The sequence below is a fragment of the Mastomys coucha genome, unplaced genomic scaffold (assembly GCF_008632895.1).
Source record: "Mastomys coucha isolate ucsf_1 unplaced genomic scaffold, UCSF_Mcou_1 pScaffold9, whole genome shotgun sequence".
NCBI lineage: Eukaryota > Metazoa > Chordata > Mammalia > Rodentia > Muridae > Mastomys > Mastomys coucha.
In genome coordinates, this window is record NW_022196915.1 from 58,371,916 (window position 1) to 58,387,618 (window position 15,703).

A 15,703-nucleotide genomic window follows, 5' to 3' on the forward strand; every position below is an offset into this window, starting at 1 on the left:
ATAGGGACAAGAAACCCAAGGAGTTTGTGTTCATTTCCAGCCAGCTCTCTTGGTGACCCAAGTGGGTCTCCCACTAGGAGGGCAGCCTCACATTAGAGTGATGGGATGAGTGATGGCTATGGCTGAGCTAAGCTCAAGGATTCCATTTTTGATCCCTTGAGGAGTTTGGACGTCTCACTTAACCACATTGGTCAGTCAGCAGCTGTGAGCTGACTCCTCCCTGGGGAGTCCTCAGTCGTTGGGGTGGGGGCTCCAGTGGAGAGGTTTGTATCTGAGGGAAGGCAGAGGAAGCTACTTTCACTTGGCATTTCAAGGATGCTTGCAAAACTGTGGTAAAACAGTTGTGCAAGAGACAAGCAGCTGGCCTGTTCCTGTCTTCCTGGATCCTGTCCAGATGGTGAGGGGTGGGCATCAAGTCCTCTCCTCTGCAGGTGAACATTCAAGAGAGCGACTGACGAGATAATAGAAGAGAACATAAACTGCTTAGAGTCCTTGGTATCCCACAATTGAAACTCAGTAGGCATAAATGGAATTCATTCACAGAATAACCTATTTGTCAGCAATGAGATGAGAAGCAAAGTCAGAGAGCAGTCTGGAGAAATGTGGGGTAGCAGAGAGACACAGGAACAAAAGAATCACAAATATAGACATCTACTGTCACAGTTGTCCAGAGACATCCAAGGTGCCAGGCTCCTCTGGACAATGGATGTCATGGCTACATTAACATTCCATGTCCCAGAGAGCCTTTCTGCTATGCCACGTCCCAGGAATCCTCTCCTGCCCTTTCTTTGTGAAGGAGTTTATGGGACAGTCCTCGGTAGGTTCATATGGCCAGCCAAACATGAATTCAGTGCCCACATCTTATTTCAAGGAAGTCTAGGAATATGTCTGGTTTTCTTAGTTTGTGTAGTAGAGGGCACACCCTGTGTCTTTGTGGTAATGTGTCATGTGTTCATCCTTTTTCTTTTTTTTTTCTTCTCTCTGTCTGTCTCTGTTTCTGTCTCTGTTTCTGTATCTCTCTCTGTCTCTCTCTCTGTCTCTCTCTGTCTCTGTCTTTCTGTCTCTGTCTCTCTGTCTCTATCTGTCTCTATCTGTCTCTGTCTCTCTGTCTCTGTCTCTCTCTCTCTCCCTCCCTCTCTCTCTCTCTCTCTCTCTCTCTCTCTCTCTCTCTCTCTGGTGTGCATATAGGAGCATGTGCATCCAGAGACCAATGGTTAACAACAGTCATCTTCAGTTTTTGACAAAGAGTTGTTCATTGAACCTGGAACACATCAGTTTGGCTATGCTGACTCAACAATGCACTAGAGTTACAGACAGATGTCACCATGACTGTTGATGGAGATCTTGAGTTCAGGGCCCCATCTATGCACAGCAGGCACTGTACTGACTGAGTCATTTTCTCAGCTTCTAGCCTTAGATTTTTGATACTTTTTACCATAATCTCATAAGTGATGGGACAATAAGTATTCTTTTGCTGTAGTATAATTTGTAAGACTAGGTAATTTATAAAGAAAAAAGGTTAGTTCATTCATCACATCTGCTAAGGCCTCAACCTGCTGTAAGCCTTACTAGGAAACTGAAAGACAAGAAGATAGGTACACATGGGCCAAATTTCCACAGTAGCTAGTCTGTCTATGTCTAAGAGAAAGCCTTATTCATGAAGACTACCTCATCACACACACAGACTACATCACACACACACACACACACACACACGTGCACGCGCACGCACACACACACACACACACACACACACACACACACACACACACACACACACACACACCTCTTCAGGATACCTTACTCCCCAGCACTGCCTCACAGAGGATTTAGTTGCTAACAAGAGCTTGAGTGGGAGACACACTCAGATCACAGCATATATGAGAGGAGATGTTTCGAACATAGGGAAGGTATTCGATGCCAGGATTCCAAGAAACATATCACAATGCAAGCAGATTTCTGCTACAAGTGCAATACTGTACTATTGATAAGTATACAGAAATAGATTGGGAAGATGGGGGCTATCAAACTCTTGTCCCTGAAGCTGAGATAATTAAGAAGGTGAGATTTTCTTATCCCACTCTGATCAAAGATTTAACAAACTAGAATCACTTTGCTGCCAAGATGTTGTCATTTAGAGGCCAGGTGAAACTAGAGTTTACCCCAACCCTGACGCCTACCACTTGCTAAGCTTCCTTTTGTCTACCAGCCTTGTGTAGATAGACTGTGTTCAGGTCTTCCTGGAAACTAGAAGCATTCCTGAAAAAGCCATCTTAAAAGCCTCAGGAACACACTTGTTCTCTGACTTATATCTGTTGAATCTAAGGCTATCCCAACCCATTTTCCTATGAAGAAACATGAGTGGGACAGCTGAGGTGGTGCTAGTCTAGAATGGGGACAGAACCTAAATAGACAAGATAACACACAGGAATGTAATGAACTATATTGTTATTTCCAGTTCTCCACCATGCCCTGTGCTCCATCTTTTCTAGGTCTCCACTTATTTTATTTTGCCTCCACCTTAACTGTGAGAACATGTGCCACCTAGCAAATGGCCTCAAACAAAGTGACAGGCAGTGGAAGAAACCGTAGTTCAGACAGCCCTTAGCTCCATTTGCAGTTATATAGATGCAAATAAGCAATAGGTGTCTTTAGTCACAGTTTGCAATGCATCAGTAATAGAACACAATAAGCCTATATTTTTCAATACTTGACCCTCAGAATTCAGCAACATAGAAATCATCTCCTTCCTAAGATATGAATATACATTCACACATGCAGCATACACACATTCATACAAAGGACAGCCAGGGGGAGTTGCTTGCCTTTTGCATTTTCTGCTCTTCTACTCTTGGTGCATATCATTTAACCTCTCAGAATCCTTCCACACATGGCTGCATAGCTTTCTCTCCCTGTCTTCAAAGCCTCTTTGAGTCTCTCTCCTTCATGTGGCCAGGGTCCAAAGCCTGTTAATTGTTAATTCTTCTGATGTGTTAAGACAATACTCAATAATTTGGTTACAGAATCTGGATTGATACTAGGAAAAAAAATCCCATTGAGGTCCCCCATTGTTGGACTTTCCAGAGTTTTCTAGAAAGAAGAGCCCTGGGGAATTAACATGGGCATGCCATTGAGTGTCAGAAACAAATGGCTAGTGTAGGAGAAGAAGGTTAGGTATATATCAAGAGAAGAATGAGAAACTGAGACAGACAGAAGTCAGCTTCCTGCATGTGACCATTAGGTAGAAACAAAGGAAAAATGTGGGTGACATCTCTGAAGCACATGTACTCAGGAGCAGAGATGGAGAAAGGAGTCTGGTTGGAGATTTTGATATCACATGGTACTCATCTACAGCCAACATCCCTGTGGAATTATGAGGTTGGAAAGATTCCAGTACACCGTGCAGGCCCCACATTATGCCAAACATCTCTAGCTAAGACAGGCTGACCTGGGACTGATCTGGGATCAGAAAGACTCTTGACCAGTGAAAATCCTCCTACTTTCAATTCACACATCTACAGCCATGTTGAACCTTAGCACTGCATCTCCATGAACAGTTTATTCCTCCTGTATCTCCTACATATTTATGAGACACTGCATCTCTTGCTAATGACTTCGACTTGTTTGATGGGGGAGATGAGACCATCAAGGATACCACAGACTATCTTTGATCTCACTGTACTCTTTTAGGGGAGCTGAGTTTGTCATCACAGTGACTGGGAGTCAACATCTTGGATAATACAGATTCAGGGCTGGACGTTCACAGAGGATGGAGCTGCAGTAGTGATCAGAGCTCCTTATGGCTGAATCCACAGCAGAACTCTGGGAGCTCTGAAGCATGAAGGGAGCATGAAAAACATCCTCCCAGGAAGCATTCTATCACCAAGAGACAATACATTGATCATGGATTCTGAGCAGCTGATTGCTCAATTTCGGATGCAGTGGATACCTTAATAGATTCCTTTTCTGCCGGGAAGACTGAGATCCTGGCTTCTGAATGCTGACCACAAAGAAAAGGCAAGCAATATATTCCTGCTAGGAGAAGAGACTACAGAGCAAGCGCAGGCTGGCCTGCGACCGTCTGGGATCAGAATGATCCGTGATGAGAGCACACCCCCCACTTCATACTGGCATCAGTTAACCACACAGGTACCTTCAACCTTAGTATTGTATTGCTATACAATATTTATTTCTCCTGAATCCTCTGTGTGTTCATGAGATCATATCCCTTTTTTAATGAGTCTGAGTTGATGTGAGAAATAGCACAGATGAGGGCAAAGAAAGCAGAAAGGAACATTAGGGAGGACCAAGGATGGGGAGGACCAGAGATGGGGAGGACCAGGGATGAATCCCCAACTGCTGTTTCCTTTTCTCTTTAGGGATAAAGCTCTTCATGTAACTCACAGGTCCTAAGCAGGAAGAGAAATCCAAGCCTTATATTTGTGACATCATTCTGTGCTCAGAACATAGCATAGCAGAGTGATGGGGGTGGGGGGATGGGGCTTTTCCAGAGGCTCATGGGAAGAGTAACTTCTCATTTAGTAGCTGTAAGGGTAGAGAGGAAAGTTGACTTGCCCAATGCTGAGCAGGAGTGGGAATACATCCAGACCTGACTTCTAGGTTCATGTACTTTCACTTGGCCTAAATTAAGTATTTGAAACTTTTGGCCCTATATATTCATGCATTAAAAAAACAAAAAAAAAACAAACAAACAAAAAAAACAAAAAAAAACAAGCATTTGTTTAGAAATGTTTGAACACTCCATAACTTACTAGCTCTGTCACCTTGGAAGGACATAAATAGTATTTCTTTATCCCACTGTCCATGGGATAGTGCATGGAGTTCTTAATACAGGACTGTCTGTTAAACTAATTGTCTCAATTATACAAAAAGCATTCTGACTGTTTTATGTAAATCACTGTATTTAACACTACCTCCAAGCTCCCATGTATTCAAATTTTAGTTCTTAGCATGGTGCTATTGGGGGGATGGTAGAAACTTCAAGAGCTGGAGCCAGTTATTTAGGGTTTACCCTTTAGGGAGGTTGTGGGACCCCAGACTCCTCCTTTTCCTCTCACTCTTGCCTCTGACCATGCTGTGACTGACTTTGCTCCACTGTGATGAATTCTTACTACAGGCCTCTAAACAGTGAGGCCAACCGATTACCAACAGAAACTTTCAAAACTTGCTTTTCCTTAGCTGATCATCCAGGTGTCTAATGCCAAAGAAAATCCTTGACTGATATTATCCTCACAGGAGCCCTTTGAAGGAACCATCATCTTTATTTTATATCTTAAAATGAGAAAAAAACCCTACCTATTCTTGTTTCAAATATCCATTGAGCAGATTTTTGTTAGAACAATAAACCTGAGTTCTTGGAAAGAGAAAATATTTGTGTTGGCTCACAGCCTTGTAGGTTACATCCACATTCCATTGGTCTCATAGCTATGGGCTTGTAGCAAGGTACTTTGGAGGGAGTGGTTGGTAGGGCAAATGTTTCCATGACAACCAGAAAGTAAAGAAAAGACCAGAATCCCAATACCCCCTTTAAGTTCATGCCTCTAAGATCTAAGGATTTCTTGTTAGCCCAACTGCCTAAGAGAGTTAGCATTGCTTCCTAGTAGTGGCAAGCTAGAGACAAACATAGACCTTTGAGTGATGCTCCTGACCTGGATAGCGGAATCTCTGTCATCACAATGAGAAAAGTTAGAATTAGAGAGAGCAAGGACAATCCCTAAGGCCCCCAAACACTATAATTAAGTTATCCAAAGACCCCGTGCTTGGCCATACCTAACTCAATAGGCTCAGCTCTGAGCTATTATTTGTCAGGAAATAATTTGTACCATTGAACAGGAAAAAAATCAAGCTGTGAGTGATGTGGCAGCTTGAAAAATTAGTATCTGGGGCTAAACCTGATACGGCATAGGGTGACACAATGGGTCAGTGCGTGCGTGCATGTGTGTGTGTGTGTGTGTGTGTGTCTGTGTGTGTGTGTGTGTCAAGGCCAGAAAACTTAAGCATGTTTTCTAACCATGGCATTCAGGACCCTGGCCAGTGGTGGTAACCTCATTGTTCTAGATCTATTATGTGGTCATACTGATTCCCATTCCTAAGGCAACGTTTGTTCCTTACATAGCATTATTTTCTGCTGGATCTACATATAGCCTTTGTATTGTTCCCTTGAGGAGAAATGCCTTAGGGGTAATGAAAGCAGAATCTGGTAGTAGAAATTTATCAAGAGCATATAGCAGGATTGATGAATGAAGCAACACAGGGACTTCTCAGCCATTCTCTAGTGCTCACAAGAAACTAGGAGGAAGACAGGAGTATATTTGTTGCCAACATGATGGCGAGAAGAAATTTTGTAAATTCTTATTCACCTGACCCATGCCGATATCCTTGGATAGCATGGTTTTACTTTCAATTACCTCCAGAGTACTGGACTAATGTTTCTGATGTCCACCTGCTACCTATCTGCTGTTTATTACGCAGGTGACGACACATTCAACCCACTGGCAAGATAAAAGAAGCAAGGCCTATCCCAGCTTTAATACAACAGAGTAACATAGAATTTCAAATCCATATCTAGGTTAGCTGTGGCCCTAATCCTTCAGCAATAAGGGCATTGGCTTCACATGGTATTCACCATTCCCTGTGAGGGGGTGACAAATAGTAGCAACTGAACTACCATTGAATGTGGCACTGTGGAATCTTGATTCAAAGTTCTTTTGAAAGAACTTTGACATTCTTTCAAAGCCACTAGGTTCACTTCATCTCAGGATTAAGAACATGGGTTCAGTCTGAATCTAGTTTTTGTTACTTGGTACCTAATAATTTGCTCAAGTTTCTACCAAGATTTAAAACCTTAGTGTGGTGTGAGCCTGAAATATGTAAACTTCTTAGCAGTATACACAGAAACTGTTCAAGCATTCCTGTCAACAAAGAGTATAAAGAGAAGAAGGTAGTGTTGAACGCATTTGTGTACACACATTGGACATTTACGGTACCCTGTTGTGAATGAGTATTCCTGGGAAAAGAGCTTGTGTTTGAAAGACTGATGATTAACACTTCAGTAATGTGGAGAGATTGGAATGTTATAGTTCCAGAAGCTAATTATCTTGGGCTGGCTTTAGCCCCTAGAACAACCACACCCGGTCCACCTGTGCCATAGCTAACATCCTGTGACTAATAGAAAATAGCCTTTTGAAGTCTATTAATTTATCCTATTACTAGATTTCACCAATCTTTAAGCTAATAATCAGATAACATCCACAGCTTTTAGAAAACCTTCTCTCATCTTGCTGCAACCATTTCTCTGGTGTACCCACTAATGAATTTTAAACTTGCCTTGATTTAGGACTCATTTCTGTTATTGTTTTGTAAAACTATAATATGTCATGAAACTGCCTCCACCTTGAAAGATGGGATTCTGGGTAACTTAAATCTCTGTTCCTATACCATGGTCACTCAAGGTGGCTCCAGAGTAAACTATCCTTTATTCTTGTTAAGATGAGAGCTGTTTCTGTATATGTGTTTATACTATGCTGTGCAGACTATACACTATATGTGTGGTTTTTTCATAATCTTTTGTGGGTTAATCATCCCATCCATCAGATATAGCCACAAGAGGAGACACACAAGAGGCATTAAAAAAAAAAACAGCTTATTACTTACAGGGCTTAGAGATAGACTCACTACATAATACAAGGAGGAACACATGGGGGGAAACCCCAATGAAGTAGCTCATGGGGAAAACCCCAATGAAGTTGCTCAACCAGGTAAGGAGCTGAAAGAGAGCTTTAGGAAAGTGTCTTTCTTTAGGTTCAGGCTAGAGCACACAAGCCAAGGTATACGAGAATTTTACTCATGTGTTGAAAGTCACTCAGTTACAGTCAAGAGAGGGTAAGACTGGATACTTGAGCCCCATCATACACTACCTGGTGTAATGTTCATACATGGGTATGAAGATTTGATATAGCAGGAGAATATAAAGTCATAAAATTTACAGTACAACACTATTCTAAATATTTAACATGTTTAAACATATTTAATCTTTGCAGCAGCAATGAAACTTAAGCCTTTATATAATAATAATAAACTTTATAAATAGACCACCTTTATCCTCTCATTTTACAAAATTCCTCCTCCTACCAATAATAATGATGATCAAAGATGAACTCTCTTTTTCCATGTGATTTGGCTTCACTCCACAATGTGATCAACATGATATGCTATTTCTGAGCCAACTATACATTCTGTCCTTAGGAACTCTGCCATTGCAGTGTAAACAAGCTTGGGCCATCTGGAACAAGCCTGGGGCTAAGTTATTTCCACCTGACACCTCAACAAGTCCTTGGCCACTTATCACCAAAACATGGAAGAAGTTCATATAAAATCAGCCATGCTACCATCTCGAGTGAGATTAAGACTAGACCTAGCAAGCTCACCCATAGATTCACAGAAAATAACAAATACAATTGAAGTTATGCAGTTTTGAAACAATTGGCATGCATCCATCACTAAATAATATAGTAACATGATAAAATTATATACAAGGAGTAACTAGACAGTTAACAGAACACATACCTGGTATAGTTTAGAACTATTGCAGACACTCAGGTTGCTTAAATTTTAACTAATCCCTTAAATAACTATTATGATTCTAAGAATTACCAGTCTCCTCTTCTACAAGTGAGTGGGGCTGTGTAGGGAAAGTTCTGTTCTTGTACCCGCAGACTGACAGCTTATTTACTTGGAGTGTCTGGACTTTCTGGTGACAACAAAGAATCATTAAAGTCAGGTAGCTCAACACAGAAAACTCTTATTTCTGTTCAACATCACTTGTTCTTGTGGATCAGAAAGCCATACCTCATGATCACTAAGAAAGAAGACAACTGGGCCAGAAAGATGGCTCAGCAGTTAAGAGTGCATTCACAAAGGCCACAAGTTCCCACATAGGGTAAGTCTTCATTGCCAATAAATTCATCTCCAGGGCATCTAACACCCTTTTTCAGCCTCTGAAGGTGCCTGTACTCAAGTACACAGTCCACACGCATACACATATTACCATAATTAAAAATTAGTTAAAATATTAGGAGAAGGAGGAGATGGGGGAAGGATTGTGGGAACAGCTAACTGCAAAGATGGTAGTGAGTGGGAGGTAAAGTGAACGAGTTAAAAAAACACTCAAAGAAGAGGAGGAAAGGGAAAAGAGAGAAAGGGGGAATAGAAAACACAGGATTGCAGGAAAAGAGGAGGAGGAATAGGAGGAGGAGGAGGAGGAAGAGGAGAAAAAGGAGGGAGAGGAAGGAGAAGAGGAGGAGGAAGAAGAAGAAAACATTGTACAGATACATAGATGCAGTCTGGGAATATTTGTCTATGTCCTACTGGCCAGAAAGTAAACCCCAAGGGAACCTAGGAAATGTAGTTTTTCTGCTTGTACATTCCAATAAAAGAAGCACAGTAAATCAATGTTATTAACCCTGCAAAATGTCCTGGATGCATGCTTGTATGAACCTTGCAGGTGCACAGAACCTCTGCCGCTCCCCTGTCTGGGTTCTGCCATCCCTAGGGTATCCAGTCCTATGCCCAGTTGATGGCTGAGACCCTGATGCCTTACATTTCTTCAGGGTCCCCTTGAAGCAGACTGCCTGGTAGTCTCACTTTGCTCAACACTCAGAGCATGAATCAGACTTAGAATAGTGTTTCAATGACCTTAATGAGTCCCCTGCATCAAAGCTTCACCCTGATTCTCAGATCATAACTTTGTAGGGCATTGATTCGAGAACAGAGGCCCTTGCCTCTCCCCAGGTTAAATACCTACACAGAAGTTTTTGTTTTTTTCTTTTAGATTGTGTAAAATTTCAGAGAGCTTACAGCTCATTTGAGAGCCACCAGGCAATGTAACACTGTGCTAGTCTATCAAGTGGCCTGCTCATCTTATCTGTGGGTAGAGAAAGTTAGAACTCAGACAAGAGGAGAAAGTTGCTCAAAGTTAGATTGCTCATGGTGGGGCTAGCTGAAGACAAGTCCTGGAAGGGCTGAATCTTTGGACAGGGAAGGGATGTTTAAAGTATCAGGCCTCTGTCAACTTCATAAACTGGAATGCTACAAGTACTGTGTCAGTACAGGCAATTTAAAGCATTGCCTTGTTCTGGAGGCAATAAGATAGTTTATTCTGAGCCCAATACAAGTGAACAAATGTGGCCCATAAACACTAATTCAGGTTGCAAAGAATCACATGTTCCTTAGTGGAAGTAGTTACAGGATCTTTCCCAGGCACAAAATAACAGAAAACCATCCATCAATGAATTTACCGAATACATTCTAGTCATTCAGTCTGCAAGATCTTCAACACCCATGAGTCTTTTTTAGGCAGCACTGGTCCACATGAGCTCATGGGTACCTTGTGAGAAATGGTTCCCTATGTGTTCAAAGTCCATTGAGCCTTCTTGCTCTCTATCCCCAAACCTCTCCATTCTGCCTCTTTCTCCCAGGCTGCCTCCTTTTTTCTCTCTTTTCCAGACCTGTGAACATTATTTCCTTCCCGAAGTTGCTCTGACAGTGCGAGCTGATTACTGCTGCCTAGAGGGAAGTATATGTATAGAGGGGGACAGGCAGGTGGCAGTGGAGGTGGGGGAAGGGCTGCAACAGCTAGGGCCTCTCTCACCCAAGAAAATGAGGTATTCAACAGGAACAATGCAGAATAACTAGGAGGAGGAGGATGTGCCAGGCCTGTTTCCCAGGAGACCGTCTCACTCCTCTGCTCCCTGCACCTTCTCTATCCATCAGCCCCATCCGTAGACACACAACTAGTACTTCTACCTCCAGAACCACTGTATGCCACTCACAGTTAGGGGTTAAGAGCACACAGCTGGGATGTGGTATATGCTTTCCTTTCTTTCTCCCTCTGTGACCTGAGCCAAGGTCAACAGTGGGCTACCCTCAACGGTGGTGGGGAGAAGAGGCACCAAAACTGGTCACACCAATCCAGTTAAAGATCCTTTGCACTGGGAGAGCACTAAGCTAAAGTGAACATAAAATAAACATAAGATAGGTATTAAATCTAGAAGAATCCATGGGGGGAAGAAAAGAGGGACAAAAGGGGGCTGGGAGAGGCCAGCTGTCAGCCATTCTGCTTTAATCATGAGGCACAAGAGAGAGAAGGTATCTAGCTGGAGCTTCCTCAGACAGAAAAGTGTACTTGCAAATCTATTATCTCATTTCATGGGTGTGGAAACTGAGGCTTGGAAAGGAGGACTTGTCCAGTATCATACAGACAGTCCTTGCAGAAGCAAGTCTCAGACTTCAGACATTATACCCAAATCCAAGGTTCTCATGATCTCAACCATGTGGGTGCCCGACTATGACCTGATGCTGGGTTGGAGAGCACTTGAAGACCAGTATCAAAAATGGCTGAATGGTGGACAGGGTAAAGATAAAGAGGAAAATTATAGCTTTTGTCTTCACTCCCTGTTTTTGTATTTAAGAAATACCAGAGTTTTCCTTGGAGAGTGAAGAGACGAAGTGGAATCTGTAAGCACTTAATTGTAGTCACTTTCATAGCTACAGCTAGTATCACTCAAGTTTCATCCAGAGCTAAGAGTGCTCACTGAATGGCAGAGAATGGCTGGAGGTAAGGATTGGCAGTTGCTCTCTGTGTACTCTTGCCAGGGCCAAAAGTGTGTGCCAGCCTACTCTATTACTTAGCATCTGGAGAGCTCTTCTTAAATGCCAGTGCTTTGTTATCTTCTGACTGGCCACCAGCTTCAATGATCCCACAAGTGAGTCTGTTGAAGAGACTGGATAAACAAAGGTTCAGATTGAATGATAGAAGTGCATCACCTCAAAGGTGAGCATGCTTTGCAACATTAGTTCACCATCAACGTAGGTCATGCATGAGCAGTGGGTGCAAATGTCTTTAGCGAAGTGTCTTAGAATGAATGCATAGGGTTTAGTGTGATGATGATGATGATGACTTGTTTCAGTGTGGGACTATGTGTGTTGATGGAGTATCTGGAGTGTGTGTGTGTCTGTGTGTGTTGTTTCTCTCTCCCTCCCTCTTCCTCTCCCTCTCTCCCTCTCCCTCTCTCCCTCTCTCCCTCTCTCTCTCTCTTCTTTACCCTCCCTCTCTCTCCCTCTCTCCCTCTCTCCCTTTTCTTCTCCCTCTTTCTCTCCCTCTCCCTTTCCCTCCCTCTCCTTCTCCCTCTCCCTCCCTCTCCTTCTCCTTCTCTCCCTCCCTCTCCTTCTCCCTCTCCCTCCCTCTCTCTCTCCTTCTCTCTCGCCCTCTCCCTCTCCCTCTCTCTCCCTCTCTCCTTCTCCCTCTATCTCCCTCTCCCTCTCCCTCTCCGTCTCTCCTCCCTCTCTCCCCCTCCCTCCTCATCCTCTCCCCCCTCCCTCTCTCTGTGTATGTGTGTGGTGTACACACTTTGTATCTGTGACAACTGGAATAATAGTAGGAATTGGCTCAAGAGCAGCGTTAAAGAAGGTTAAACAACCAGCTGAGCAACGGCAGAGGGAAATGATGTTTTTCTTCCTCGTACAGTCCATTTCTGAGAGGAACTCCACAGATGCTCAAGTTCCTTATACAAAATCCTGCAGTGTTTACATGTAGCCAAAAGGCATCCTTCCATATGCTTTAAATCATCTTTATTGCTAAAACTGCCTTATATTTATGCAATATAAATGATATATAAACATTATACTGTATTGTTTTTATTTGAATTATTTTTATTGTTCTGTTGTTAATTTTTATTTTTAGGGAAATACTTGTGTTGTACATGTGATTGAATCTACAGATATAAGACCTGAGGCTACACAAGGCCAACTGTAGCTTACTGACTTTAATGATTTAATGATGTCATGTGCCCATTACAGGTCAACTGACTTGTGCTCCTCACTGTAGTACTCACATATTTCATTCTGGGAAGCACATCTGGGACAAAAAGCCACTGGGACAAAAAGAACTTGGGAAATCATACAGTACTTCTTCATATTTCTGACTGGATTATTTAGAGGTCACTTTACATGGATGGATGACATTGATCATCCTGACATCTCAGGAGCCACTGGGATATAAACCTACAAGGATCCCAAGATCAGGAATTAGAAATATCCCCATCCATGGCTGATATCTCCCAATAACAGAAGTATCTGTGAGTTGAGGTCCATTCAGTTTCAGAGAGGACACAACCTCACAGACTATTCAATAACTTTTCTTATTTACTGAAGATGAATGCCCAGACAAGAGATAACTTGCCATGCTTAATGTTAGCTATAATCTCACTTTTTTGCTTAAAGGATGTCAGTGGCTCTCAGTTAATTTTGCCTTTGTTTTAGATTCTGTGACAGAATCTCATTCTACAGTTCAGGTGGACCCAGAACTCATGATCTGTTGTGATTTCAGGTATATGTCATAGTGCCCAAAATTGCTTCCTGACTCTCATGAGCCAAAATAGCCTACCAGAGTTGCCCCCATCTGTTCTGAAGCCTCATTCTTCCTTCATCCATTCTTGCTCTATGCTCTGAGAACAAAGACTTCTCTGATTTTATCTTTGTTTCTTTTAGAGATTATAGTTTAATTGTATCTCTGTCTTCCCTTTCCTCTCTCTAAACCATCCATCATAACTCTCCCCACTTTACCTGAAAGTCATGGCTCCTTTTTCATCAACTCTTATTAAATGCACATATGCATTTGTATGTACATTATGTGCTGTTGAGGCCACATAATGTTAGTCATAAGTATGTTTTCACACTGGCCATTGGTTCTAGCCAAACATACATACATACATACATACATACATACTTTAATCTTTCTGCCTCATAGCCTCACCTTCTTTCACCCCTCTTCACAGGCTAACCTAACCCCTTGCTCCTTCCTCTAGCAGGATTACATATCCACTTTCTCATCTCATCCAAGATTTCACATTCAGAAAAATCACTTATACCAAGCCATGTCGGGCATGTGTGCTTATCAGAGCCTGTTTTTTGTATTTGGACATGGTAGGATTGGCTTCTTCCTCATTAAGCAACCTTCACCAAGGCAAGGATGTGGCCATTTCCATGTGCTCACCTCTGAACAAGTAAGGTCCATTGTAAGGTATTTCTCAAACACCAAAAGCAAAGTGCCATATTTTTATTTCATTGAGCATGCAGAAATAGTTGGGTCATGAATTCCACTAACATTGAAAAGACATGTATCTTATATACTGGCTTCCATGGCACTTACCTGTGCTTCTTTCCTGACAGGGTCTTGTTAAGTGTATGCATACTTATTGTCATTAAAATAAAATAAAATAAAAACCATTTAAAGCAAGGTGGTAGGTTTTCACAGAAAGCATCCTGAGGAGGAGGAAATATGCTCCCTGTTTAGAGGATGAACAGCTGCCATGTATAAAACTAGGCTTGGTCAGGGGAATTGAACAATCGGTACCATAATATCTATCCAGGCAGGGATATTTACACTCTATTCCCATAAGCTGAAGTGTGATAGATTGAAAGTGAATTAGCTAGTATACAGCTGATAGTTGATGTGAATAGCCATTAAAACTTTGGATGGTCATTAATATTTTATCACCCATTATCACCTTGGTGTGAATTTCTAATCACAGACTAGGCTCTAAGGAAATGAAATGGGATTGACAGTTATAGAAGTAAAAGGAGGAGGGATGGTGAGATGGTTTAGGGGGTAAAAAAATGAAAAAAAAAACTGGTACATAAGGCTGAGGACTTGAGTTGCATCAATGGAACCCAGAGATCCAGGATCTGGGAGGTCAGATCCTAAAAGCCTTCCTCCAATTGTTACACATAATTGATATGTGCATGCCTATACACACACCTAATAATAATAAATAATAGCAATAGTGCTAGATAAATAAAATTTAGGATTTAGAACAAAGAGGAAGAAATCAGAAAAAAAAAAAAAAAAAAAAGATCCTGAGTGCTTGATCTCTTAGTTCTTCCTGAATATGAGCTTAGACGGGAGATGGAGGGAACAGATGACCTTCAACACATCACCACCTTCCAAGACTAACTTGTATATTTTGCAACACAGGAAGTTACAGGAACAGTCAGATTTCAGACTTTAGCCCAATGGAAAAAGACAATTAACCCTCCTCATGGAATCTCTTTTCTTCGTGTTCTAGAGAAAATATTTTAAGCTTCTCAGCTTTCCTTCCAGTTTGGCCATAATCCCAAGGGACAACAGAAAACTGTAATGTTTTCAGAGACTTGATTTCCAGATATAGCTCCCTTGTTATCCTATGTCCACATAGTATGATGGCTACTTTATCTGTTGACCTGATGGACCACAGGGTGTTCTGATATCTTACACTAAGGTGTATCTGGGAATGTCTATGAGCAGATCTGTCGATTAGATTAATATTCGAATTACTAGGTGAGTAAGCCAGTGTGTGTGTGTGTGTGTGTGTGTGTGTGTGTGTGTGTGTGTGTGTGTAGGGAGACACTAAATATAAAGAAGACCTAAACTGAATAAAAATTTTTTAAAAAGCAAAAATGCAATTTTTCTGCTTGTTTTCCTGGGCAACATCTACATTCAGTCTTAAGACTTAGATTACAACTTCATATTTGGCTCTCATCCTCAGGTACTCTCTGTTTCTCTGTCTCTCTGTCTCTCTTAGTCTCTGTCTGTCTGTCTCTTTGTCTGTCTATGTGTCTCTGTCTCATTCTCTCTCTCTCTCTCTCT

The 15,703-nt window shown here is 41.9% G+C and overlaps 1 long non-coding RNA gene across 3 annotated transcripts in view; it reads left to right on the forward strand.

Annotated features, from left to right (window-relative positions):
• Window positions 1-741: 741 nt before the first annotated feature.
• Window positions 742-15,703, forward strand: part of LOC116085067 — a 91,855-nt gene continuing 76,893 nt past the window's right edge. For all 3 annotated transcript variants that reach the window (XR_004116400.1, XR_004116401.1, XR_004116399.1), the window contains exons 1-2: window positions 742-817; window positions 3,691-4,149. This is a non-coding gene — a long non-coding RNA (uncharacterized LOC116085067). The remainder of the gene's footprint in view (window positions 818-3,690; window positions 4,150-15,703) is intronic.